This window comes from Ranitomeya variabilis, chromosome 2 (genome assembly GCF_051348905.1).
Source record: "Ranitomeya variabilis isolate aRanVar5 chromosome 2, aRanVar5.hap1, whole genome shotgun sequence".
NCBI classification, from domain to species: Eukaryota; Metazoa; Chordata; class Amphibia; order Anura; family Dendrobatidae; genus Ranitomeya; species Ranitomeya variabilis.
Genome location: NC_135233.1, coordinates 473,091,700 through 473,118,455, shown reverse-complemented (window position 1 = coordinate 473,118,455; position 26,756 = coordinate 473,091,700). Strand labels below are relative to the sequence as shown.

At 45.6% G+C, this 26,756-nt stretch overlaps 1 protein-coding gene across 2 annotated transcripts in view; it reads right to left on the bottom strand.

Moving 5' to 3' along the window:
• LOC143806825 (synaptotagmin-2-like) overlaps positions 1 to 26,436 on the bottom strand; it is a 103,185-nt gene extending 76,749 nt beyond the window's left edge. For both annotated transcript variants that reach the window (XM_077287764.1, XM_077287768.1), the window contains exon 1: positions 26,323 to 26,436. The gene's annotated coding sequence lies outside the window, so the exon portion shown is untranslated. The remainder of the gene's footprint in view (positions 1 to 26,322) is intronic.
• Positions 26,437 to 26,756: the final 320 nt, after the last annotated feature.

Sequence of the window (26,756 nt, the reverse complement as noted above, 5' to 3'; positions counted from 1 at the left end):
CATGCAGTGTAAACAGGCTAACGATTACCCGACAAATGAGCAAAATACTCTTATTTTTGGTGAAACATCATTCAACTCAATCACACCAGGATGATGTAGCCTCTGACAGTGACATCATCAGCTGGAGTCAGTGTTATGCTCAGTCTGCCTGCTCTACCACTATAACACTTAATATTGTACGTGGCTGAATTTTCATTCCATCAATGACACCTTTTTCTGTCCTGCCTAGAGTTTCCTAACCCACAGCTTCCCAGTGTGTAAGGAATATACAGTGGGGAAAAAAGTATTTAGTCAGCCACCAATTGTGCAAGTTCTCCCACTTAAAAAGTTGAGAGAGGCCTGTAATTGACATCATAGGTAGACCACAACTATGAGAGTCAAAATGAGAAAACAAATCCAGAAAATCACCTTGTCTGATTTGGCAAGATTTATTTTGCAAGTTATGGTGGAAAATAAGTATTTGGTCACCTAAAACATGCAAGATTGCTGGCTCTCACAGACCTGTAACTTCTTCTTTAAGAGGCTCCTCTGTCCTCCACTCATTACCTGTAGTAATAGCACCTGTTTGAACTTGTTATCAGTATAAAAGACACCTGTCCACAACCACAAACTGTCACACTCCAAACTCCACTATGGTGAAGACCATACCTACTGTGGGTAGCAACATCATGCTTTGGGGCTGTTTTTCTGCAAAGGGACCAGGAGGACTGATCAGTGTACATGATAGAATGAATGGGACCATGTATCGTGAGATTTTGAGTGCAAACCTCCTTCCATCAGCAAGGGCATTGAAGATGAAAACATGGATGGATCTTTCAGTATGATAATGATCCCATGCACACCCCCAGGGCAACAAAGGAGTGGAATTGGTAAGAAGCATATGAAGGTCCAGGAGTGGCCTAGCCAGTTTCCAGATCTCAACCTCATAAAAAACCTTTGGAGGGAGTTGAAAGTCCGTGTTGCCCAGTGACAGGCCCAAAACATCACTGATCTAGAGGAGATCTGCATGGAGGAATGGGCCAGCATACCACCAACAGTGTGTGCCAACCTTGTGAAGACTTACAGAAAATGTTTGACCTCTGTCATTGCCAACAAAGTATATATAACAAAATATTGAGATGAACTTTTGATAATGACCAAATACTTATTTTCCACCATCATTTTCTAAATAAATCCTGCTAAATCAGACAAGGTGATTTTCTGGATTTGTTTTCTCATTTTGACTCTCATAGTTGTGGTCTACCTATGATGTCAATTACGGGCCTCTCTCATCTTTTTAAGTGGGAGAACTTGCACAATTGGTGGCTGACTAAATACTTTTTTTCCCCACTGTACTACACCAGAACAACTTCCAGTTAATTTGTTGAAAGACGTGAACAGTCAGCCTTTGTTCTTGGATGACATAGAAGCAGAGAAGATAGAGGGCATGATTTTTATGCCAAGATGTTTTGCTGGCTATGGAAGCCATGGTAGTAGGGGTACTGGCAGTGGTAGTAGGCCTCTGAGCCAGGGCATACCTTGAGATGTAATCAGACAGGGAGCCCAGACCATTTCCTACACTGAGGCAAATGTCAGCTGAATCAGGGATGGCGATGATGAGGATAATGATAACAATTCTGTGGTGGAAAAGATTTGGGAGCCAGACGGAGGTGTCTGATGTAATCAGAGGATGACTTTATTGGCCTCAGCATTACACAGCACAGGTGACATGTGGCTAAATTAGCTTAGACAAACTCTGCTTTCTTGGAGTTCAGCTCTGGAGCAGGTTGTGTTGTGACTGTTGTTGATGATGGAGCCTTTACAGCTGTGATGGAGATAATGATGATATGTGTAGGCATCTTATGTGGGGGAATTCTTTACTATGTTGCTGCAGGACCAGTTTGTTGCAGAATGCCAGCGGCGCTGTTGGAAAATAAGCTGGGTAAATCCTGGCACAGATCAAATAGGAACTACATCTCTCCATCAGCATATGAAACGGCATTACCTGCTCATGTGGGGAAAGCAAAGTGAACAAGAAGATGAGCAACACTTTAGCTATCCTTCGCCTTGTGATCAATTTTGTGATAATGAGTCTGTACCCACAAGAAGAGCATTGTTATTGCCATGATCCCCATCATTATCCTCACCTACTGCTTTCCCTACACTTCCTCCTCTATCTCCATTGCATCATTAGTTTTTCTTTTGTGTGCCAAAAAAACATGTGTTCAGTCATCCAATTATGTGGAAATTGTACTCACACATGTCCATGTTCACTACAATGGATTGTACCTCCGTTTGCATAATAATTGCATGCCCTCAAGCACAATGGAGGTTACCTAGCTGCCATTATTTATTTACTTAAATTGAAACCCTGTCAGGTCTGGGCACAAAACGTATGTTCATCAATTTGTTTTATTTTTATACAATGAAATCATCTTCTTTCTAATTTTGGATGAAATTCAATTTTATTGTGCCTGCATCTGGGGTAAATTGTCTGGCAACCCCCTGATTAGGATTGTAAGAAAGGGCAAAATTGTTGAAAATTATCAAAACAAAATGATTTGTCTTCCATGACTGCAATACTATTTACCAAAATTATAATTTTTTTCAGAAATTGTTAAGATATTTATGGGGTGGAAGGGGATTTGTGTATTATCAGGAAAATCTGCATTCTTTAACCCCTTCAAGACCTTGCCCTTTTCCGTTTTTGCGTTCTCGTTTTTCGCTCCCCTCCTTCCCAGAGCCATAACTTTTTTATTTTTCCATCAATATGGCCATCTGAGGGCTTGTTTTTTGCGGGACAAGTTGCACTTTTGAATCATTGGTTTTACCATGTCCTGTACTAGAAAACAGGGAAATAATTCCAAGTGCGGTGAAAATGGCAAAAAAAGTGCAATCCCACACTTCACTTGTTTTTTTGTTTGGCTTTGTGCTAGGTTCACTAAATGCTAAAACTGACCTGCTGTTATGATTCTTCAGGGCACTACGAGTTTATAGACACCAAACATGTCTAGGTTACGTTTAATCTAAGTGGTAAAAAAAAATTCCAAACTTTGCTTTTAAAAAAAAAATGTGCAATTTTCCGATACCCGTAGCGTCTCCATTTTTGTGATCTGGGGTTGGATACCACTTTTGTGCAGATACATTCTTTTGATCGCCCGTTATTGCATTTTAATGCAATGTCACGGAGACCAAAAGAACGTAACTCTGGCGTTTCTAATTTTTTTTCTCGCTACGCTGTTTAGCGATCAGGTTAATCCTTTTTTTATTGATAGACAAGGCGATTCTGAACACGGCAATACCAAATATGTGTAGGTTTGATTTTTTTTTTCTTATTGTTTTATTTTGAATGGGGCGAAAGGGGGGTGATTTAAACTTTTTCATTTTTTTTTTTTCATATTTTTTTAAACATTTTTTTTACTTTTGCCATGCTTCAATAGCCTCCATGGGAGGCTAGAAGCTGGCATAGCCTGATCGGTTCTGCTACATAGCAACGATCATCAGATCGCTCCTATGTAGCTGAATTACAGGCTTGCTATGAGCGCCGACCACAGGGTGGCGCTCACAGCAAGCCGGCATCAGCAACCATAGAGGTCTCAAGGTGACCTCTGGTTACTATGCCGATGCACCGTTGACCCCCGATCATGTGACGGGGGTCAGTGATGCGCTCATTTCCGGTCCGATGGCCGGAAGCGCCGGTTAAATGCCGCTGTCATCGTTTGACAGCGGCATTTAACTGGTTAATAGCGGCGGGTGAATCACGATTTCACCCGCCGCTATTGCGGGCACATGTCAGCTGTTCAAAACAGCTGACATGTTCCAGCTTTGAGGTGGGCTCAGCGCCGGAGCCCACCTCAAAGCAGGGGTCCCGACCTCCGCAGTAATAGTACGGTTGAGGTCGGGAAGGGGTTAAAGCTATGATTTTCCGCAGCACCATTTAAGACATTATCATCGCTGGCCACAATGGGGCTCACAATCTATATTCCCTATCAGTATGTCTTTGGAGTGTGCAACCCTTCAAGAACGTCATATGTCGTGATTCACACTCTGATGCGGATGCCTGCGCTAAGCCCGCATCTTCTCCGGCACATGACAGCTGATTAGATCATCTGACATCTGCCCCTAACAGCCACGGGTGGAATTGCGATCCACCCACAAATGTTAACATGATGAATGCTGGTATAAATCTCTGACAGCGGAATTTATCATGATCGCACTCTACCCATCAGTGCCCCTGTCACATGATCACGTGGTGCCAGTGGGTTGGCATGACAACCGGAGATCTATAGGAGACCCCTGTGGTTGTCATTGCTGATCTGCTATGAGCTCCGCCCCTGTGGCCGGTTTTCATAGCAGATGAGCATTTCTGCCACACATAGCAGGGCTGAAGCTCTGCTATGTGTGGCACATGCAATCAGAAGATTGCTGCTTCAAGTCTCCTAAAGAGACTATTAGGGTGTGTGTCCACGGTCAGTAAACGCTGCTTGTTTGACGCTGCGCAGAGCTGCAGCGTCAAACAAGCAGCGTCCAGATGTTCCAGCATAGTGGAGGGGATTTTTTGAAATCCCGTGTCCACTATGCGTGGAAACCCGCACGCGGCGGCCCTGCGACTCCGGACATGCTGCGCGTCTTTTCAGATCGCAGCATGTCCGTACACCTTGCGGGGATGCAGCGTCCCCGCAAGGCATAACACAGGGCCCTATGGGAGGGGGGCGATGATCCCGGATGTGTACAGTTAACACATCCGGCATCATCGTGTCCAAAAAGGGGGCGGGGCTTAGCGCCGAGCGGCGCCGGCCATCCTGAACGTGGACACGCAGCCTTAGGGCTCATTCTCACTTGCGAGCAACTCGGATGAGTCTCGCATGTTTAAAACCCGGCACTGCATCCGGCACTCAGATCGGACCGTGTGGCCGCATAGCAATACATGCAGCCGCACGCTCCGCTCCTCTGTACCAGGTGCAGTGCCGGGCGAGACTCGCGCAAGTGAAAAGGAGCCCTAAAAGCAAGTAAAAAGTGTAAAAAAAAGTTTACAAATATAAAATATATATATATATATATATATATATATATATATATATATATATAAAGTTCAAATCAGCCCCCTTTTGCCCCATTCAAAATAAAACAATTCAAAAATTAAAAAATACACATATTTGGTATCTCCGCATTCAGAAATGCCTGATCAAAATATAAGAATTAATCTGAATGGTGAACGGCATAATGAGAAAAAAAAACCACACCAGAATTAAGTTTTTTTGATTGCCACAATAACAGGTGATCAAAACATCATATCAACCCCAAGATAGTATCAATAAAAATGTCAGGTTGGAACTCAAAAAATAAGCCCTCATTCAGCCCCAGATCCCGAAAAATGGAGATACTACAAGTCTTGGAAAATGGCGCACTTTGGATTTTTTTTCATCACTTTAAGAAGAAATAACCTATACATGTTTGGTATCTGTGAACTTGAAATGACTTGGAGAATCATAAAGGCAGGTCAGTTTTAGCATTTAGTGAACATGATAAAAAAAATTGCGGAATTGCACTTTTTTTTGCAATTTCACCACACTGAATTAATTTTTTCCAACTTTAAAGTGCATTATTTGGTAAAATCAATGGTGTTGTTCAAACATACAACTCTTCTAACAAAAAATAAGCCCTCACCCAGTCATATTGATAGAAAAATAAAAAAGTTATTGCTCTGAGAAGAAGGGGAGGAGAAAATGAAAATGGCCTTGGATAGAAGGGGATAAATCACATTATTTGTAATATAAAAAAAATTCCACTTCCAAAATTCCATTCCAATTCCATTCCAATTCCATTCCAATTCCAAAAATTCCAACTACTAACGCAATGAACAAAAAGTAAAAAATAAAACACAAGAAATGGCTAAAAAACAAAAAACACAAAAAAACTCTGGACATTTTGACGTGTTTCTTAAAGCGAACCTGTCGGTAGGATTTTGCTAAGTAAACTACAGGCTGTCATGTTTCCATTCATACACTGATTAAAATGATACCTGGGGTGAAGAAATCCGTCTTGTGGTTCTTGTGTAATCAGTGTGAGAGGTTTTCCGTTAATGATATGCCCGTGCTCCATGGCAGGACTGTAGGCAGAGTCTTATCTTCCTGCTTTAAGCCAGAGAAACCAAGGAAGACCTGCCCACAGGCCGCCTCGAAGCACAAACTGTCTGTCTCTCTCTGTCTCTATGATGAGGACCATGTTTGTGCTTCGGGACGGCCAGTGGGCAGGTCTTTCCTTGGTTTCTCCAGCTTAGAGCAGGAATATAAGACTCTGCCTACAGTCCTGCCCTGGAGCACGGGCATACCATTAACGGAAAACTTCTCACATTGATTACACAAGAACCACAAGACAGATTTCTTCACTCCAGGTATCATTTTAATCAGTGCAAGAGCGACAACCTGACAATCTCTGTAGGTTACTTAGCAAAATCCCACTGACAGGTTAACTTTAAGTAAATAAACTTGAATGTGGAGGAAGTTTTAGGCCGTGTTCATGCAATGCAATTGTGTTGTGTTTTCTTGCTGGAATTTTCCAAGTCGTAGTTTTGAAGAAAAAAAAATTGCAACTGTTTACTTCACAAGAAACTTTACTAAAGATCGCAGTGGCATATTCAGGGGGGTGTTATGATCTGGTGACCTTGGAGCCGCATGAAAACTTTCTCTGGAGTCGGTGGAACCTGTACTGACCGCAAATCCTGAACTAACACCACAACTAGAAGTAGCCGTGGGGTGTGCCTAACAAACCCTAGACACCTTGACACAGCCGGAGGACTAAATACTGTTGTGAATTCCGTTCTCGGGCTCCCTCCTGTGGTCGTGAATGGTACTTTGGTGAGTTCTGTCCTTGGACACCCTCTGGTGGCTTTGAGTGGAACTGCTGATCTTTGAGGTTGGCTTTCTCAGCTGCCCTCATTTATTGCTTCTGCTCGCTTCCCTATTTAACTCTGCCCAGGTCGTTAGTTCATGCCAGCTGTCAATGTCTCAGTACTGGTTCAGATCTCTCTTGGAATTCTCAGATGACCTGACTACTCCAGCAGAAGCTAAGTCCTTGCTAGTCATTTGCTGTTCATTGGTTTTTGAATATATTTTTCAGTACATGCTATGTTTCAGTCCAGCCTGCTATTATGATATTTCCTTGCTAGCTGGAAGCTCTGAGGGTGCAGAGCTGCACCTCCACACCGTGAGTCGGTGTGGAGGTCTTTTTGCACACTCTACATGTTTTTTTGTAGTTTTTATACTGACCGCATAGTTCCCTTTCCTATCCTCTGTCTTTCTAGAGAAGATTCGGCCTCCTTTGCTAAAATCTGTTTCATTCCTGTGTTTGTCACTTCCCTCTTAACTCACAGTTAATATTTGTGGGGGGCTACCTTTACTTTGGGGAATTTCTCTGAGGCAAGGTAGGCTACTATTTCTATCTTTAGGGGTAGTTAGCTCTTAGGCTGTGAAGAGGCGTCTAGGGAGAGTTAGGTACGCTCCACGGCTATTTCTAGTGTGTGTGATAGGATTAGGGATTGCGGTCAGTAGAGTTACCACTTCCTCAGAGCTTGTCCCAGGTTTTCTGTTTTAACCATCAGGTCACTTCGGGTGCTCCTAACCACCAGGTCATAACAAAATACCCCTATAGATGGAAATAGGAATGCTATCTTGCCTCAGAGCAGACCCCCAAAGGATAGGCAGCCCCCCACAAATAATGACTGTGAGTAGGAGAAGAATAGACACACGCAGGTAGAAAACAGGATTTAGCAAAAGAGGCCACTCTAGCTAAATAGGAAAGGATAGGACAGATTACTAGGCGGTCAGTATTAAAACCCTTCCAAAAATATCCACAACAGATAATACAAAAAGTTCCACAATCTAACTAAAGACATGGAATGTATATCTGCCACTCCAGAGAATCCAACAAGACTGAGAAAATACTGACACAATCTAAGCTGGACAAGAAAACACAAAGAATAGCACTGAATTGTGAAGCACACAGCATGTGTGCCACAGGAAAAAAAAACAGACACTTACTGTATCTTTGCTGATTTGGCAGAAAGGCAGGAGGAACCAGGCATAGGTCCTACACCTCCCAACAACAATTGACAACTGGCAAGGACTAATGAATCCTGCACACTTAAATACCCCAGTCAGAACTGCAATCAGCAGATACACCTGACCAGGACTGCAACTCAGGGACAACTGCATTACCACCTACTACCACCGGAGGGAACCCAAAAGCAGAATTCACAACAGTACCCTCCCCTTGAGGAGGGGTCACCGAACCCTCACCAGCGCCCCCAGGCCGATCAGGACGAGCCAGATGAAAGGCACGGACCAGATCAGCAGCATGGACATCAGAAGCAAAAACCCAAGAATTATCCTCCTGGCCATAACCCTTCCATTTGACAAGGTTCTGAAGCCTCCGCCTCGAAAAACGAGAATCCAAAATCTTCTCAACCACATACTCCAGCTCCCCATCAACCAAAACAGGGGCCGGAGGATCAACAGAGGGAACAACGGGCACCACATATTTCCGCAATAAAGATCTATGGAAGACATTATGGATAGCAAAAGAGGCCGGAAGCGCCAATCGAAAAGACACCGGATTAATAATCTCAGAAATCCTATAAGGACCAATAAACCGAGGCTTAAACTTAGGGGAAGAGACCTTCATAGGAACATGACGGGAAGACAACCAAACCAAATCCCCAACCCGAAGCCGGGAACCAACACACCGACGACGGTTAGCAAAACGTTGAGCCTCCTCCTGAGACAACACCAAATTGTCCACCACATGAGCCCAAATCTGCTGCAACCTGTCAACCACAGAATCCACACCAGGACAGTCAGAAGGCTCAACCTGCCCAGAAGAAAAACGAGGATGAAAACCAAAATTTCAAAAAAAAGGCGAAACCAAAGTAGCCGAACTAGCCCGATTATTAAGGGCAAACGCGGCCAATGGCAAAAAGGCCACCCAATCATCCTGATCGGCAGACACAAAGCATCTCAAATAAGTCTCCAAAGTCTGATTAGTTCGCTCGGTCTGGCCATTTGTCTGAGGATGAAATGCAGAAGAAAAAGACAAATCAATGCCCAGCCTAGCACAAAAGGCCCGCCAAAACCTAGAAACAAACTGGGAACCTCTGTCGGACACAATATTCTCTGGAATACCATGCAAGCGAACCACATGCTGAAAAAACAACGGAACCAACTCTGAAGAGGAAGGCAATTTAGGCAAAGGCACCAAATGAACCATCTTAGAAAACCGGTCACAAACAACCCAGATAACCGACATCCTCTGGGAAACCGGAAGATCAGAAATAAAATCCATAGAAATATGCGTCCAGGGCCTCTCAGGAACCGGCAATGGCAAAAGTAACCCACTAGCACGGGAACAACAAGGCTTGGCCCGCGCACAAGTCCCACAGGACTGCACAAAAGAAAGCACATCACGTGACAACGAAGGCCACCAAAAGTACCTACCAACCAAATCTCTGGTACCAAAAATACCAGGATGACCAGCCAACACAGAACAGTGAACCTCAGAAATCACTCTACTAGTCCATCTGTCAGGAACATACAATTTCCCCACAGGACAGCGATCAGGTCTATCAGCCTGAAATTCCTGAAGAACCCGCCGTAAATCAGGGGAAATGGCAGAAAGGACCACCCCTTCTTTCAGAATGCCGACTGGTTCAAGGACCTCAGGAGAATCAGGCAAAAAACTCCTAGAAAGGGCATCAGCCTTAATATTCTTAGAACCCGGAAGATACGAAACCACGAAATCAAAACGGGAAAAAAACAAGGACCATCGAGCCTGTCTAGGACTCAGCCGTTTGGCAGACTCGAGGTAATTCAAATTCTTATGATCAGTCAGGACCACAATACGGTGCTTAGCTCCCTCAAACCAATGTCGCCACTCCTCAAACGCCCACTTCATAGCCAACAACTCCCGATTGCCGACATCATAATTGCGTTCAGCAGGCGAAAACTTGCGGGAGAAGAAGGCACATGGTTTCATCAAAGAACCAACAGAATCCCTCTGAGACAAAACGGCCCCTGCCCCAATCTCAGAAGCATCAATCTCAACCTGAAACGGAAGAGAAACATCTGGTTGGCGCAACACCGGAGCAGAAGTAAATCGGCGTTTAAGCTCCTGAAAGGCAGAGACAGCTGCAGAGGACCAATTCGGCACATCAGCGCCTTTTTTCGTCAAATCAGTCAAGGGTTTAACCATGCGGGAGAAGTTAGCAATGAACCGGCAATAAAAATGTGCAAAACCCCAAAATTTCTGAAGGCTCTTCACGGATGTGGGTTGAATCCAGTCATGAATGGCCTGAACCTTAACCGGATCCATCTCCATAGATGAGGGAGAAAAAATAAAGCCCAAAAAAGAAACCTTCTGCACCCCAAAGAGACACTTAGACCCCTTCACAAACAAAGCATTGTCACGAAGGATCTGAAATACCAACCTGACCTGTTCCTCATGAGACTTCCAATCATCAGAAAAAATCAAAATATCGTCCAAATATACAATCAAAAATTTATCAATATATGTTGTGAATTTGGTTTCTGGGCTCCCCCGGTGGTTTCTGGTGGTACTGCACTTGTGTGCTTCATCTCCTCTGTTCACCTGTTTTCCATCTGGATGTGGGAGTTTTCTATTTAGCCTTGCTCCTCAGTCATTTCTATGCCGGCCAACAATGTTACCAGAAGCCTTTCTGTTGCATGTTCCTGCTCCTAGACAACTATCAGCTAAGTTGGACTTGTTGTCCTAAGTTTGTTTTGCATTTTTGTTCCAGTTCTCTGTGATTGAATATTTCTGAGGCTGGAAGCTCTTGTGAGCTGAAATTGCCACTCTGGTGTCATGAGTTGATATTAGAGTCTTAAAGTAATTTCAGGATGGTATTTTGAAAGGGTTTTCAGCTGACCGTGAAGTTCCCTTTTCTGTCTTCCTACTATCTAGTAAGCGGACCTCAATTTGCTAAACCTATCTTCATACTTCGTATGTCAATTTCCTCTAAAATCACCGCCAATATATGTGGGGGCTACTGTCTGCCTTTTGGGGAAAATTTCTCTAGAGGTAAGCCAGGTCTGTATTTTCCTCTGCTAGGGTCAGTCAGTTCTCCGGCTGGCGCTGGGCGTCTAGGGATAAAACGTAGGCACGCTACCCGGCCACTGTTAGTTGTGCGGTAGGTTTAGCTCATGGTCAGCTCGAGTTCCCATCTTCCAAGAGCTAGTCCTTTTGTATGCTTTATTACGTTCTCTTGCCATTGAGAACCTCGACAGTTTGGCCGGACAAGAGTTAAAATAATTGGCAGAAGAAAGGAGAGAATAGAAGTCTGCAGAGATTTTTTTTTTTCCTGAGTTTGCTCATTAGTTGATTCACTAGCATCTCTGCTTACTGCAGCCTTCGTCTCTCTCTCCTTCTAATCCTTGAATGGTTCTGATTTCACCTGATTAATATGGATCCTCAGAGTTTAGCTACAGGTTTGAATAATCTCGCTATGAAGGTTCAAAGCTTACAGGATTTCGTTATTCATGCTCCTACATCTGAACCTAGAATTCCTTTACCTGAATTTTTCTCTGGGGATAGATCTCGCTTCCAGAATTTCAAACATAATTGTAAATTATTTTTGTCTCTGAGATCTCGCTCCGCTGGAGATCCTGCACAGCAGGTCAGGATTGTAATTTCCTTGCTCCGGGGCGACCCTCAGGATTGGGCATTTGCTTTGGCACCAGGGGATCCTGCGTTGCTCAGTGTGGATGCGTTTTTCCTGGCTTTGGGGTTGCTTTATGAGGAACCTCATTTAGAAATTCAGGCTGAAAAAGCCTTAATGGCCCTGTCTCAAGGGCAAGATGAGGCTGAAATATACTGCCAAAAATTTCGTAAGTGGTCTGTGCTTACTCAGTGGAATGAGTGCGCCCTGGCGGCGAAATTCAGAGAGGGTCTCTCTGATGCCATTAAAGATGTTATGGTGGGGTTCCCTGTGCCTACAGGTCTGAATGAGTCCATGACAATGGCTATTCAGATTGATCGGCGTTTGCGGGAGCGCAAACCTGTGCACCATTTGGCGGTGTCTACTGAGAAGACGCCAGAGATTATGCAATGTGATAGAATTCTGTCCAGAAGCGAACGACAGAATTTTAGGTGAAAAAATGGGTTATGCTTCTATTGTGGTGATTCAACTCATGTTATATCAGCATGCTCTAAACGTACTAAGAAGGTTGATAAGTCTGTTTCAATTGGCACTTTACAGTCTAAGTTTATTCTATCTGTGACCCTGATTTGCTCTTTATCGTCTATTACCGCGGACGCCTATGTCGACTCTGGCGCCGCTTTGAGTCTTATGGATTGGTCCTTTGCCAAACGCTGTGGGTTTGATTTAGAGCCTCTGGAAGTTCCTATACCTCTGAAGGGTATTGACTCCACGCCATTGGCTAGTAACAAACCACAATACTGGACACAAGTAACTATGCGTATTAATCCGGATCACCAGGAGATTATTCGCTTCCTTGTGTTGTATAATCTACATGATGTGTTGGTGCTTGGATTGCCATGGCTGCAATCTCATAACCCAGTCCTCGACTGGAAAGCAATGTCTGTGTTAAGCTGGGGATGTCAGGGGACTCATGGGGACGTACCTTTGGTTTCCATTTCGTCATCTATTCCCTCTGAGATTCCGGAATTTTTATCTGATTATCGTGACGTTTTTGAGGAGCCTAAACTTGGTTCACTACCTCCGCACAGAGATTGCGATTGTACTATAGATCTGATTCCGGGCAGTAAGTTTCCAAAGGGTCGTTTATTTAATCTATCTGTGCCTGAACATGCTGCTATGCGGGAATATATTAAGGAGTCCTTGGAAAAGGGACATATTCGTCCTTCGTCATCTCCCTTAGGAGCCGGTTTTTTCTTTGTAGCTAAAAAAGATGGCTCTTTGAGACCGTGTATTGATTATCGGCTTTTGAATAAAATCACGGTTAAATATCAGTATCCTTTGCCACTGCTTACTGATTTGTTTGCTCGAATAAAGGGGGCCAAGTGGTTCTCTAAGATTGATCTTCGTGGGGCGTATAATTTGGTGCGAATTAAGCAGGGGGATGAGTGGAAAACCGCATTTAATACGCCTGAGGGCCATTTTGAGTACTTAGTAATGCCTTTTGGTCTTTCAAATGCCCCTTCAGTCTTTCAGTCCTTTATGCATGACATTTTCCGTGATTATTTGGATACATTTTTGATTGTGTATCTTGATGATATTTTGATTTTTTCGGATGACTGGGACTCTCATGTCCAACAGGTCAGGAGGGTTTTTCAGGTTTTGCGCTCTAATTCCTTGTGTGTAAAGGGTTCTAAGTGCGTTTTTGGGGTTCAAAAGATTTAGTTTTTGGGGTACATTTTTTCACCCTCTTCCATTGAGATGGACCCTGTCAAGGTTCAGGCTATTTGTGATTGGACGCAACCCTCTTCTCTTAAGAGTCTTCAGAAGTTTTTGGGCTTTGCTAATTTTTATCGTCGATTTATAACTGGTTTTTCTGATGTTGCTAAACCGTTGACTGATTTGACTAAGAAGGGTGCTGATGTTGCTGATTGGTCCCCTGCTGCTGTGGAGGCCTTTCGGGAGCTTAAGCGCTGCTTTTCTTCCGCCCCTGTATTGCGTCAGCCTGATGTTACTCTTCCTTTTCAGGTTGAGGTTGACGCTTCAGAAATCGGAGCTGGGGCGGTTTTGTCGCAGAAAAGTTCCGACTGCTCCGTGATGAGACCTTGTGCGTTCTTTTCTCGTAAATTTTCGCCCGCTGAGTGAAATTATGATATTGGTAATCGGGAGCTCTTGGCTATGAAGTGGGCTTTTGAGGAGTGGCGTCATTGGCTTGAGGGGGCTAGACATCAGGTGGTGGTATTGACCGACCACAAGAATTTGATTTATCTTGAGTCTGCCAGGCGCCTGAATCCTAGACAGGCGCGCTGGTCGTTATTTTTCTCTCGGTTTAATTTTGTGGTTTCTTACCTACCAGGTTCTAAAAATGTGAAGGCGGATGCCCTTTCTAGGAGTTTTGAGCCTGATTCCCCTGGTAATTCTGAACCTGCAGGTATCCTTAAGGATGGAGTGATATTATCTGCTGTTTCCCCAGACTTGCGACGGGTCTTGCAGGAGTTTCAGGCGAATAGACCTGATCGTTGCCCGCCTGGTAGAATGTTTGTTCCTGATGATTGGACCAGTAGAGTCATCTCGGAGGTCCATTCTTCTGCGTTAGCAGGTCATCCTGGAATCTTTGGTACCAGGGATTTGGTGGCTAGGTCCTTCTGGTGGCCTTCCCTGTCGCGAGATGTGCGAGGTTTTGTGCAGTCTTGTGATGTTTGTGCTCGGGCCAAGCCTTGTTGTTCTCGGGCTAGTGGATTGTTGTTATCCTTGCCTATTCCGAAGAGGCCTTGGACTCACATCTCCATGGATTTTATTTCTGATCTCCCTGTTTCTCAGAAGATGTCTGTCATCTGGGTGGTGTGTGACCGTTTCTCTAAGATGGTCCATTTGGTTCCCTTGCCCAAATTGCCTTCCTCATCCGAGCTGGTTCCTCTGTTTTTTCAAAATGTGGTGCGCTTGCATGGTATTCCGGAGAATATCGTTTCTGACAGGGGAACCCAATTCGTGTCTAGATTTTGGCGAGCGTTCTGTGCTAGGATGGGCATTGATTTGTCTTTTTCGTCTGCTTTCCATCCTCAGACTAATGGCCAGACCGAGCGAACTAATCAGACCTTGGAGACTTATTTGAGGTGTTTTGTGTCTGCGGATCAGGATGATTGGGTTGCCTTTTTGCCCTTGGCGGAGTTTGCCCTCAATAATCGGGCTAGTTCTGCCACCTTGGTTTCTCCTTTCTTCTGTAATTCGGGGTTTCATCCTCGTTTCTCTTCCGGTCAGGTGGAGTCTTCGGATTGTCCTGGAGTGGATGCTGTGGTGGAGAGGTTGCATCAGATTTGGGGGCATGTGGTGGACAATTTGAAGTTGTCCCAGGAGAAGACTCAGCATTTTGCCAACCGCCGTCGTCGTGTTGGTCCTCGTCTTTGTGTTGGGGACTTGGTGTGGTTATCTTCTCGTTTTGTCCCTATGAAGGTTTCTTCTCCTAAGTTTAAGCCTCGGTTCATCGGCCCGTACAAGATATTGGAGATTCTTAACCCTGTGTCCTTTCGTTTGGACCTCCCTGCATCTTTTTCTATTCATAATGTCTTCCATCGGTCATTGTTGCGCAGGTATGAGGTACCGGTTGTGCCTTCCGTGGAGCCTCCTGCTCCGGTGTTGGTTAAGGGTGAGTTGGAGTACGTTGTCGAGAAGATCTTGGACTCCCGTGTTTCCAGACGGAGACTTCAGTATCTGGTCAAGTGGAAGGGCTACGGTCAGGAGGATAACTCTTGGGTGACAGCCTCTGATGTTCATGCCTCCGATTTGGTCCGTGCCTTTCATAGGGCTCATCCTGATCGCCCTGGTGGTTCTGGTGAGGGTTCGGTGCCCCCTCCTTGAGGGAGGGGTACTGTTGTGAATTTGGTTTCTGGGCTCCCCCGGTGGTTTCTGGTGGTACTGCACTTGTGTGCTTCATCTCCTCTGTTCACCTGTTTTCCATCTGGATGTGGGAGTTTTCTATTTAGCCTTGCTCCTCAGTCATTTCAATGCCGGCCAACAATGTTACCAGAAGCCTTTCTGTTGCATGTTCCTGCTCCTAGACAACTATCAGCTAAGTTGGACTTGTTGTCCTAAGTTTGTTTTGCATTTTTGTTCCAGTTCTCTGTGATTGAATATTTCTGAGGCTGGAAGCTCTTGTGAGCTGAAATTGCCACTCTGGTGTCATGAGTTGATATTAGAGTCTTAAAGTAATTTCAGGATGGTATTTTGAAAGGGTTTTCAGCTGACCGTGAAGTTCCCTTTTCTGTCTTCCTACTATCTAGTAAGCGGACCTCAATTTGCTAAACCTATCTTCATACTTCGTATGTCAATTTCCTCTAAAATCACCGCCAATATATGTGGGGGCTACTGTCTGCCTTTTGGGGAAAATTTCTCTAGAGGTAAGCCAGGTCTGTATTTTCCTCTGCTAGGGTCAGTCAGTTCTCCGGCTGGCGCTGGGCGTCTAGGGATAAAACGTAGGCACGCTACCCGGCCACTGTTAGTTGTGCGGTAGGTTTAGCTCATGGTCAGCTCGAGTTCCCATCTTCCAAGAGCTAGTCCTTTTGTATGCTTTATTACGTTCTCTTGCCATTGAGAACCACGACAAATATAAGTCCGGAAGATATCATGCATGAAGGATTGAAAAACAGATGGAGCGTTAGTGAGCCCAAATGGCATCACAAGGTATTCAAAATGGCCTTCGGGCGTATTAAACGCAGTTTTCCATTCATCACCCTGCTTAATACGAACAAGATTATATGCCCCCCGAAGGTCAATCTTCGTAAACCAACTAGCCCCCTTAATCCTAGCAAACAAATCAGAAAGCAAAGGTAAAGGGTATTGAAACTTGACCGTGATCTTATTCAAGAGGCGATAATCAATACAAGGTCTCAAGGTGCCATCCTTCTTAGCAACAAAAAAAAACCCTGCTCCCAACGGTGAAGAAGATGACCGAATATGCCCTTTCTCCAAAGACTCTTTAACATAACTCCGCATGGTGGTATGTTCAGGCACAGACAGGTTGAAAAGTCGGCCTTTAGGAAACTTACTGCCTGGAATCAAGTCAATAGCACAATCACAGTCCCTGTGCGGTGGAAGGGAACTGGACTTGGGCTCATCGAATACATCCTGAAAATCAGACAAAAACTCTGGAATTTCAGAAGAGGAAGAAGAGGAGATTGACATCAAAGGAACATCATTATGAACCCCCTGACAACCCCAACTAGTCACAGACATAGATTTCCAATCCAACACAGGATTATGTACCTGCAACCACGGGAAACCCAGCACGATAACATCATGCAAATTATGCAACACCAGAAATCGACAATCTTCCTGATGGGCTGGCGCCATGTGCATGGTCACCTGTGTCCAAAACTGGTCTACACGAGAAGCTAATTCCTGAACATCCATGCTGGCACAAGACTCCTCAGCCACCCATAAATAAAGAGGGAAGAAAAGACAGAACAGACTGCAGAAAAAAAAATGGCTCAACACCTTTCTTCCCTTCTTCTGAGATGCATTTAACTCATTATGGGCCAGTTGTACTGTTATGATCTGGTGACCTTGGAGCCGCATGAAAACTTTCTCTGGAGTCGGTGGAACCTGTACTGACCGCAAATCCTGAACTAACACCACAACTAGAAGTAGCCGTGGGGTGTGCCTAACAAACCCTAGACACCTCGACACAGCCGGAGGACTAAATACTGTTGTGAATTCCGTTCTCGGGCTCCCTCCTGTGGTCGTGAATGGTACTTTGGTGAGTTCTGTCCTTGGACACCCTCTGGTGGCTTTGAGTGGAACTGCTGATCTTTGAGGTTGGCTTTCTCAGCTGCCCTCATTTATTGCTTCTGCTCGCTTCCCTATTTAACTCTGCCCAGGTCGTTAGTTCATGCCAGCTGTCAATGTCTCAGTACTGGTTCAGATCTCTCTTGGAATTCTCAGATGACCTGACTACTCCAGCAGAAGCTAAGTCCTTGCTAGTCATTTGCTGTTCATTGGTTTTTGAATATATTTTTCAGTACATGCTATGTTTCAGTCCAGCCTGCTATTATGATATTTCCTTGCTAGCTGGAAGCTCTGGGGGTGCAGAGCTGCACCTCCACACCGTGAGTCGGTGGGGAGGTCTTTTTGCACACTCTGCGTGGTTTTTTGTAGTTTTTATACTGACCGCATAGTTCCCTTTCCTATCCTCTGTCTTTCTAGAGAAGATTCGGCCTCCTTTGCTAAAATCTGTTTCATTCCTGTGTTTGTCACTTCCCTCTTAACTCACAGTTAATATTTGTGGGGGGCTACCTTTACTTTGGGGAATTTCTCTGAGGCAAGGTAGGCTACTATTTCTATCTTTAGGGGTAGTTAGCTCTTAGGCTGTGAAGAGGCGTCTAGGGAGAGTTAGGTACCTCCACGGCTATTTCTAGTGTGTGTGATAGGATTAGGGATTGCGGTCAGTAGAGTTACCACTTCCTCAGAGCTTGACCCAGGTTTTCTGTTTTAACCATCAGGTCACTTCGGGTGCTCCTAACCACCAGGTCATAACAGTACAGCTGGCCTACAAAGTGTTAATGCATCTCAAAAGAGGGAAAAGAGAAGTTCTGAGTCAATTTTTTTTTCTTTGCAGCTTGTTTTGTCTTTCTTTTCCCCTTAACCTCTGGGTGGTTCAGGACTCAGGTGTAGATATGGATATTCAAGGTTTGTCCTCTTGTGTGGATCAACTCACTGCTAGGGTACAGAGTATTCAAGATTATGTAGTTCATAATCCGATGTTAGAGCCTAGAATTCCAATTCCTGATTTGTTTTCTGGGGATAGATCTAAATTTTTGAATTTCAAAAATAATTGCAGACTGTTTCTTGCTCTGAAACCCCGCTCCTCTGGTGATCCCATTCAGCAAGTAAAGATTATTATTTCTTTGTTGCGTGGTGACCCGCAAGACTGGGCATTCTCCCTTGAGCCAGGAAATCCTGCATTGCTTAATGTGGATGCATTTTTTCTAGCGCTTGGATTGCTTTATGACGAACCTAAGTCTGTGGATCAGGCAGAAAAGATCTTGCTGACTCTATGTCAGGGTCAGGATGAGGCAGAAGTATATTGCCAGAAGTTTAGAAAGTGGTCTGTGCTTACTCAATGGAATGAGTGTGCCCTGGCAGCAATTTTCAGAAAGGGTCTTTCTGAAGCCCTTAAGGATGTTATGGTGGGGTTCCCCACGCCTGCTGGTCTGAATGAGTCAATGTCTTTGGCCATTCAGATTGATCGGCGTTTGCGCGAGCGCAAAATTGTGCACCATTTGGCGGTGTCCTCTGAGCGGAGGCCTGAGCCTATGCAATGTTATAGGACTTTGACCAGAGCTGAACGGCAAGAACATAGACGTCAGAATGGGCTGTGTTTTTACTGTGGTGACTCCTCTCATGCTATCTCTGATTGTCCTAAGCGCACTAAGAGGTTCGCTAGGTCTGTCACCATTAGTACTTTGCAGCCTAAATTTCTCTTATCTGTTACTCTGATTTGTTCACTGTTGTCCTACTCTGTTATGGCATTTGTGGATTCAGGCGCTGCCCTGAACTTGATGGACTTGGAGTTTGCCAGGCGCTGTGGTTTTTCCTTGGAGCCTTTGCAGAGTCCTATTCCCTTAAGGGGGATTGATGCTACGCCATTGGCCAAGAATAAACCTCAGTACTGGACTCAGCTGACCATGCACATGGCTCCCGCACATCAGGAAAATATCCACTTTTTGGTGTTGCATAATTTGCATGATGTTGTTGTGTTGGGTTTGCCATGGTTACAGGTTCATAATCCAGTACTGGATTGAAAATCAATGTCTGTGTCTAGTTGGGGTTGTCAAAGGATACATGGTGATGTTCCTTTGATGTCAATTTCTTCTTCCACTCCTTCTGAAGTCCCTGAGTTTTTGTCGGATTACCAGGATGTATTTGATGAGCCCAAGTCCAGTGCCCTACCTCCTCATAGGGACTGTGATTGCGCTATTAATTTGATTCCTGGTAGTAAGTTCCCTAAAGGCCGACTGTTCAATTTATCTGTGCCAGAACATGCCGCTATGCGGAGTTATGTAAAGGAGTCCTTGGAGAAAGGGCATATTCGCCCGTCTTCCTCGCCGTTGGGAGCAGGGTTCTTTTTTGTGGCCAAGAAGGATGGCTCTCTGAGACCCTGTATAGATTACCGCCTTCTCAATAAAATCACGGTCAAATTTCAGTACCCTTTGCCTCTGTTGTCTGATTTGTTTGCTAGGATTAAGGGGGCTAGTTGGTTTACCAAGATTGACCTTCGAGGGGCGTATAATCTTGTGCGTATTAAACAGGGCGATGAATGGAAAACAGCATTTAATACGCCCGAGGGCCATTTTGAGTACCTGGTGATGCCATTCGGGCTTTCTAATGCTCCATCTGTGTTTCAGTCCTTTATGCACGACATCTTCCGGAAGTATCTGGATAGGTTCATGATTGTATATTTGGATGATATTTTGGTCTTTTCGGATGATTGGGAGTCTCATGTAAGGCAGGTCAGGATGGTGTTCCAGGTCCTTCGTGCTAATGCGTTGTTTGTGAAGGGCTCTAAATGCCTCTTTGGAGTTCAGAAGGTTTCCTTTTTGGGCTTCATTTTTTCCCCTTCTACTATCGAGATGGATCCTGTCAAAGTTCAGGCCATTTATGATTGGACTCAACCTACATCTGTGAAGAGTCTTCAGAAGTTCCTGGGCTTTGCTAATTTTTACCGTCGCTTCATTGCTAATTTTTCTAGTGTGGTTAAACCTTTGACTGATTTGACGAAGAAAGGCGCTGATGTGGTGAACTGGTCCCTTGCAGCCGTTGAGGCCTTTCAGGAGCTTAAATGTCGTTTTACTTCGGCCCCTGTGTTGCGTCAGCCAGATGTTTTGCTCCCTTTTCAGGTCGAGGTTGATGCTTCTGAGATTGGGGCAGGGGCTGTTTTGTCTCAAAGAAGTTCTGATGGCTCCTTGATGAAGCCGTGTGCTTTCTTTTCTAGAAAGTTTTCGCCTGCTGAGCGTAATTATGATGTCGGCAATCGGGAGTTGTTGGCTATGAAGTGGGCATTTGAGGAGTGGCGACATTGGCTTGAGGGAGCCAAACATCGCGTGGTGGTCGACTGATCACAAGAATCTGACTTACCTCGAGTCCGCCAAGCGGTTGAACCCTAGACAGGCTCGATGGTCACTGTTTTTCTCCAGTTTCGATTTTGTGGTCTCATACCTTCCGGGATCTAAGAATGTGAAGGCTGATGCCCTTTCTAGGAGTTTTTGCCTGATTCTCCGGGAGTCCCTGAGCCGGCTGGTATTCTTAAAGAGGGGGTGATTCTGTCTGCCATCTCCCCTGATTTGCGGTGGGTACTGCAGGAGTTTCAGGCTGATAGACCTGACCGCTGCCCAGTGGAGAAACTGTTTGTCCCTGATAGATGGACTAGTAGGGTTATTTCTGAGGTTCATTGTTCAGTGTTGGCTGGTCATCCTGGGATTTTTGGTACCAGAGATTTGGTTGCCAGGTCCTTTTGGTGGCCTTCCTTGTCACGGGATGTGCATTCTTTTGTGCAGTCCTGTGGGACTTGTACTCGGGCCAAACCTTGCTGTTCTCGTGCCAGTGGGTTGCTTTTGCCTTTGCCTGTCCCGAAGAGGCCCTGGACACATATTTCCATGGATTTTATTTCTGATCTTCCTGTCTCTCAAAGGATGTCTGTCATCTGGGTGGTTTGTGATCGGTTTTCTAAGATGGTCCATTTGGTACCCTTGCCTAAATTGCCTTCCTCCTCTGATTTGGTTCCATTATTTTTTCAGCATGTGGTTCGTTTGCATGGCATTCCGGAGAACATTGTGTCGGACAGAGGTTCCCAATTTGTTTCTAGGTTTTGGCGGTCCTTTTGTGCTAAGATGGGCATTGATTTGTCTTTTTCTTCAGCGTTCCATCCTCAGACAAATGGCCAAACCGAACGAACCAATCAGACCTTGGAAACCTATCTGAGATGCTTTGTTTCTGCTGATCAGGATGATTGGGTGACCTTCTTGCCATTGGCCGAGTTCGCCCTTAATAATCGGGCTAGTTCTGCTACTTTGGTTTCGCCTTTTTTTTTGTAATTCTGGTTTTCATCCTCGTTTTTCTTCAGGGCAGGTTGAGTCTTCTGACTGTCCTGGTGTGGATTCTGTGGTGGACAGGTTGCAACAAATTTGGACTCACGTGGTGGACAATTTGACGTTGTCTCAGGAGAAGGCGCAACGTTTTGCTAACCGCCGTCGCTGTGTTGGTCCCCGACTTTGTGTTGGGGATTTGGTTTGGTTGTCTTCTCGTTATGTTCCTATGAAGGTTTCTTCTCCTAAGTTCAAGCCTCGTTTCATTGGTCCTTATAAGATTTCTGAAATTATCAATCCTGTGTCGTTTCGTTTGGCCCTTCCAACTTCTTTTGCCATCCATAATGTGTTCCATAGGTCGTTGTTGCGGAGATATGTGGCGCCTATGGTTCCTTCCGTTGATCCTCCTGCTCCGGTGTTGGTTGAGGGGGAGTTGGAGTATGTGGTGGAGAAGATTTTAGATTCTCGTATTTCGAGACGGAAGCTTCAGTACCTGGTTAAATGGAAAGGCTATGGTCAGGAGGATAATTCCTGGGTTGCTGCCTCCGATGTCCATGCTGCCGATTTGGTTCGTGCCTTTCATTTGGCTCGTCCTGATCGGCCTGGGGGCTCTGGTGAGGGTTCGGTGACCCCTCCTCAAGTGGGGGGGGTACTGTTGTGAATTCCGTTCTCGGGCTCCCTCCTGTGGTCGTGAATGGTACTTTGGTGAGTTCTGTCCTTGGACACCCTCTGGTGGCTTTGAGTGGAACTGCTGATCTTTGAGGTTGGCTTTCTCAGCTGCCCTCGTTTATTGCTTCTGCTCGCTTCCCTATTTAACTCTGCCCAGGTCGTTAGTTCATGCCAGCTGTCAATGTCTCAGTACTGGTTCAGATCTCTCTTGGAATTCTCAGATGACCTGACTACTCCAGCAGAAGCTAAGTCCTTGCTAGTCATTTGCTGTTCATTGGTTTTTGAATATATTTTTCAGTACATGCTATGTTTCAGTCCAGCCTGCTATTATGATATTTCCTTGCTAGCTGGAAGCTCTGGGGGTGCAGAGCTGCACCTCCACACCGTGAGTCGGTGTGGAGGTCTTTTTGCACACTCTACGTAGTTTTTTGTAGTTTTTATACTGACCGCATAGTTCCCTTTCCTATCCTCTGTCTTTCTAGAGAAGATTCGGCCTCCTTTGCTAAAATCTGTTTCATTCCTGTGTTTGTCACTTCCCTCTTAACTCACAGTTAATATTTGTGGGGGGCTACCTTTACTTTGGGGAATTTCTCTGAGGCAAGGTAAGCTACTATTTCTATCTTTAGGGGTAGTTAGCTCTTAGGCTGTGAAGAGGCGTCTAGGGAGAGTTAGGTACGCTTCACGGCTATTTCTAGTGTGTGTGATAGGATTAGGGATTGCGGTCAGTAGAGTTACCACTTCCTCAGAGCTTGTCCCAGGTTTTCTGTTTTAACCATCAGGTCACTTCGGGTGCTCCTAACCACCAGGTCATAACAGAATACCCCTATAGATGGAAATAGGAATGCTATCTTGCCTCAGAGCAGACCCCCAAAGGATAGGCAGCCCCCCACAAATAATGACTGAGTAGGAGAAGAATAGACACACGCAGGTAGAAAACAGGATTTAGCAAAAGAGGCCACTCTAGCTAAATAGGAAAGGATAGGACAGATTACTAGGCGGTCAGTATTAAAACCCTTCCAAAAATATCCACAACAGATAATACAAAAAGTTCCACAATCTACCGTATTTTCCGGCGTACAAGACGACTTTTTAACCCCTGAAAATCTTCTTAAAAGTCGGGGGTCGTCTTGTACGCCGGGAATCGCCTTGTACGCCGGGTGTATATGGTGGGTGGGGGGGGGAGTGATCCTGATGACGACGAGGGGGCGTCTCACAGAAAAGTGAGTATCCCCCATTACCTTATCATAGCGCTGCAGCGTGGGGTCTCTGTGCTGGGAGCGGCGGCGGCTGCTGTGCTGTGGCGGCTCCTCTTCTGCAGTGTGGGGCCTGTGGGGCGGTGGCGGCGGCGGCGTATCTTCATGCAGTGGGGGCTCCTCCGGCATCTCAGCCTGGAAGCCCCGCCGGCAACTCCATCGGTACAATGCGCTGGCCTCCGGGAAAATGGCCGCTGCTTAGATTCAGATCTCGTTGAGATCTGAATCTGAGCATGCGCAGCCCCCAGCGGCCGGGCCACCGCATCGCACCTATTGAGCTGCCTCCGGGAAAATGGCCACTGCTCAGATTCAGATCTCGTCTCCCGAGATCTCGGGACGAGATCTGAATCTGAGCAGCGGCCATTTTCCCGGAGGCCACCTGACCGCATTGTACCCATGGAGTTGCCGGCGGGGCTTCCAGTCTTTGAGATGCCGGAGGAGCCCCGACTGTATGAAGATACGCCGCCGCCACCGCCCCACAGCACCAGAGGCCCCACACTGCAGAAGAGGAGCCGCCACAGCACAGCACAGCACAGCACAGCAGCCGCCGCTCCCAGCACAGAGACCCCACGCTGCAGCGCTATGATAAGGTAATGGGGGATACTCACTTTCCTGTGAGACGCCCCCTCGTCCTCATCAGGATCACTCCCCCCCCCCCAAAAGGCACATATTCACCGGCCCTATAAGACGACATAGGGTGTATAAGAAGACCCCCGACTTTTAAGAAGATTTTATTTTTTAACTGGTAAAGTTGGGGGGTCGTCTTATACGCCCAGTCGTCTTATACGCCGGAAAATACGGTAACTAAAGACATGGAATGTATATCTGCCACTCCAGAGAATCCAACAAGACTGAGAAAATACTGACACAATCTAAGCTGGACAAGAAAACACAAAGAATAGCACTGAATTGTGAAGCACACAGCATGTGTGCCACAGGAAAAAAAACCCAGAAACTTATCTTTGCTGATTTGGCAGAAAGGCAGGAGGAACCAGGCAGAGGTCCTACACCTCCCAACAACAATTGACAACTGGCAAGGACTAATGAATCCTGCACACCTAAATACCCCAGTCAGAACTGCAATCAGCAGACACACCTGACCAGGACTGCAACCCAGGGACAACTGCATTACCACCTACTACCACCGGAGGGAACCCAAAAGCAGAATTCACAACAGGGGGGGCAGCCGGGGCATGTGCCCCGGGCGCAGCCGACAGGGGGGCGCCAGCAGGCCGCCTGATGCGGCGGTCCAAGGAGGAGGCTCCCCGTCGGTGGAATTCTGCTGCCCCCACACTGAGATTCTTCCTTTCTCTGAGCCGGCTGTCAAATTGACAGCCGGTTCAGAGAAAGTGCTGAACATCGGTTCCCAAGGATGTACTACCGTCTTCAGATGCTAGTACCCTTGATCTATAACCTGACCGCCACTGGCACTTCCGCATCAGTGAAGCGCCAGCAGTGTGATCAGGTCACATGATCACGCTGCTGACGTCACTCGCCGGCTCTGCACAGGCAGCCTTGCGGTTTGTGGTAAATGCTCCAGCTCCAGACAGCTGGGAAATGGAGGCTGGAGCTGAAGACACCAAACTGCCAGAAGGAGAGATGCGGGCGGTGCTGTATACTACTATGCGGGCTGTGCTATATACTACTATGTGGGCTGTGCTATATACTACTATGTGGGCTGTGCTGTATACTACTGTGTGGGCAGTGCTGTATACTACTATGTGGGCTGTGCTATATACTACTATGCGGGCTGTGCTATATACTACTATGTGGGCTGTGCTGTATACTACTGTGTGGGCAGTGCTGTATACTACTATGTGGGCTGTGCTATATACTACTATGTGGGCTGTGCTGTATACTACTGTGTGGGCTGTGCTGTATACTACTGTGTGGGCTGTGCTGTATACTACTATGTGGGCTGTGCTATATACTACTGTGTGGGCTGTGCTATATACTACTGTGTGGGCTGTGCTGTATACTACTGTGTGGGCTGTGCTGTATACTACTATGCGGGCTGTGCTGTATACTACTATGTGGGCAGTGCTGTATACTACTGTGTTCTTCAGATTTCTCCACCACATGCAACTGCACCCGGGAAGGGAAGGGAGGGGATGGGGCAGAAATCAGGACATTATGGGGCAGAAGAAATCTGAGCACATTACAGGGGCAGAGATCAGGACATTATAGGGGCAGAAATCTGAGGACATTATAGGGGGCAGAAATCTGAGGGGGGGGGCGCCAAACTGATAGTGTGCCCCGGGTGCAGGAAGAGCTAGATACACCTCTGAAAGATCGCAGCAAATAACGGAGTGTCTTCACATCATGTGAACATGGTCTTATGTTCTCTTTAAATATATATTAAGAATAGTTGCAGAAAGCAGACCTATTTTGGCTTTCATTCTACTGGAAAAAAGTACTTTTTTATTTTAACTGTCTGCAGTATTTATAGTAATTCCCTTCATGATCAAACATCACAAAAACTGAGACGTAAAAGTAATGACAATCTCCACATTGGAAATTTTCTGCAGGAGCTACAACTCGATGACGTACGAAAAGGCATTCATGCTGCTGCAGTGTTATTTGTTGCACAGTGAACTCTATTATTGTATTATAGAAATTAAACCAAGATAATAGAGAAATAATGAATATAACGTAACATTGAAAATCAGGAGCTTACCGTGTGATTCTGTCCAGGCAGCCAGCAATGTGTTGTCAGCTCAGCAGCATATGGTGTATGCTCAGTTTCTGGCATAATGTGCTAGATCAACAAGAATAACCTGCCCGACTTATTTAGTACACACCTGAATTACTTTAACTCTTATCCCCACAAGGCATACCTGGGGTAAATTGCTATGCTTTTCTTTAAAGGCTATGGGCACTCTTGAAATTGAATATAGGATTTTTAATTTTTTTTTACATCTGACAGTGGTAATCTTTAGTCAGAGCTGGTTTTAGATAAAATGTAGCTCTCTGCAAAAAAATAAAAGTGTTGCCCTCAATGCTAACATATTGCTGCCTCACAAAGAAACATTTCGGTTGCATTTACACAAGTTGATTTCAGACTGTTAAATGGGAACAATAGACAATATTCAAGTAGTTCGGTGCTCGTTT